Source organism: Penaeus japonicus, unplaced genomic scaffold (assembly GCF_977035675.1).
Source record: "Penaeus japonicus unplaced genomic scaffold, GWHDUDI00000001_assembly GWHDUDI00000026, whole genome shotgun sequence".
Taxonomy (NCBI): Eukaryota; Metazoa; Arthropoda; class Malacostraca; order Decapoda; family Penaeidae; genus Penaeus; species Penaeus japonicus.
In genome coordinates this window covers 19,594,207-19,596,706 of record NW_028234428.1, presented here as the reverse complement: position 1 = coordinate 19,596,706, position 2,500 = coordinate 19,594,207, and the positions used below count along the sequence as shown (strand labels likewise).

General features: G+C 36.3%; 1 long non-coding RNA gene across 1 annotated transcript in view; it reads left to right on the top strand.

Moving 5' to 3' along the window:
- Window positions 1-2,500, top strand: part of LOC122264091 (uncharacterized) — a 6,077-nt gene that overhangs the window by 1,946 nt on the left and 1,631 nt on the right. The gene's annotated exons all lie outside the window — the stretch shown is intronic.

Below are 2,500 nucleotides of genomic sequence, written 5' to 3'. Positions count from 1 at the left end.
TATGTATGTGTTGTGTGGTGTGCGTGTGCGTGTTGTGTGTGTGTGTGTGTATGTATGTATGTATATATATATATATATATATATATATATATATATATATATATATATATATATATATATGTATATATATACATATATGTATGTATGCATGTATGTATGAATATATGTGTATATGTATATATATATATATATATATATATATATATATATATATATATATATATATATATATATGCATATACATGTAAATATATAAATATATAAATGTATATATATAATGATAATCTCAAATTATAGTTACCATAATACTAAACTTAATTGGCAGCAATCTAACCAAAGTGGCATTAAAAAGACCACGAAATAATTTACATTTCTTGTCACATAAACCATTCTACGGACAGAGGAGAAATCAAGAAAGTTATGGAAATCCACCATGACACACGTAATGCTCTTACAAAATAAAGCGAACAGCATTTCTGCTCCAACTAGATTCTGCTGAAATCTGTTTCTGATACTTTGAAGGATTGTACCGATTTTAGATAATAATCAATTCAATATCCACATTTATTTTCTTTCATAATATATCCCCGCTTGGTTGTCCCTTTGTGAAATGGACTAAGTTTCCAATATCTTCTATCCACTAGTCAGGTATTTTCACCCATTTAGCTCTCACCCTTCAGCCAATTAGTGTCATTAAGAGACAATTCATGTTTATAGTCCTGAGACTAGGTTGTTGTTTGATTTTCTCACCTGACCCCATCTTCTTTTTCTCCTGACCCCATCTCCCTTTCTCCTAACCCCATCTTCCTTTCACCTGACCCCACTTTCCTTTCTCCTGACCCTATCTTGCTTTCACCTGGCCCCATCTTCTTTTCTCCTGACCCCATCTTTCTTTCATCTAACCCTATCTTATTTTTCTCCTGAGTCCATCTTCCTTTCTCCTGACCCCCTTTTCCTTTCTCCTGATCCCATCTTCTTTTCTCCTGACCCCATCTTCTTTTTCTCCTGACCCCATGTTCCTTTCTTTTGACTCCCTCTTCCTTTCCCCTGACCCCATCTTTCTTTCTCCTTACCCCCATCTTTTCTCCTGACCTCATCTTCCTTTCTCCTGACCCCATTTTCCTTTCTTGTGACCCCATCTTTATTTTATTTTTATTTTTTCCTGGCCCTATCTTCATTTCCCCTAACCTTTTTTTTTCTCCTGACCCCCTCTTCCTTTCTCCTGACCCCATTTTCCTTTCACCTGATCCCATCTTCTTTTCTCCTGACCCCATCTTCTTTTTCGCGCTGACCCCCTCTTTTTTCCCTTTCTTCAGACTTGACTCCCCCCATTCTTCCTTTCACCTGACCCATCTTCTTTCGCTACTTCCTGCCCCATCTTCTTTTTCTCCTGACCCCATGTTCCTTTCTTTTGACTCCCTCTTCCTTTCCCCTGACCCCATCTTTCTTTTCCTTTACCCCATTTTTCTCCTGACCTATCATATCCATTCTTTCCTAACTTCATTTTTTTCTTATGACCCCATCTTTATTTTATTTATTTATTTTTTATTTTCTCCTGACCCTCTTCTTTCCCCTATCTTATTTTTTTTCTGGGGCGGTGAGGAGATGACTGTGGACTGGGGTGTCGACTGCCTGACGGGAATGGACTGGTGTGTGGTGGGCCTAGGGTGACGGCTACCCACCCTCTCTTCCCTTTCTCCTGACCCCATCTTCCTTTCATCTTCATCTTCTTTTTCCTATGACCCCATCTTCTTTTTCTCCTGATCCCCTCTTCCTTTCTCCTGACCCCATCTTGTTTCCCCCACCATTCCACTCTGGGCCATTTACTTGAATTAGGTAACGCTAATATGGTAGCTGTTATCCCTTTCCTGCCCTCCTCCTGCTTTTAACACAACCTCTGAGGCTAGCTCTGTTTCCCAACCCCCGACCATAACACGGGGAGCAATTTGGCAGGCAGCCAGGCATGACAATGGTACTAACGAATGATATCATGATGGTAATGATGATAGTGATAATATTAGTAATGGTAACAATGATTATAATGATTATAATGATATTAATGATAATATTGGTAATTATGATAGTAATGATAATGATGATAATGGTAATGATGATAATAATGTTTATGGGTTTAACCTAGTTTTAGGTACATCTTCAACACTTTTTATTTCAATTCATTCCTATCTCTTCTAATCCATTCCAATTCCAATGATTCCTGTAAAACTGGAAATTGACTTAATCTTCGCTAATACTAACTTTAACATATTGCTCTTATGTGATATGTAATATCAGTGATCAAATACATTATACTGTATAATATTTGATTATCTATGGCAATTTAAAGATAAGGTTACAAGGATACACAGATTACATACATTTCTTCTTTATTGTCATTATCTAATATAGTTAATAGGAATTCATACTGTCCACAATGTATATATATAATGACGACAATAACAAATTATAATGAAAATAATAGTGATGATGATAATAATCGTGA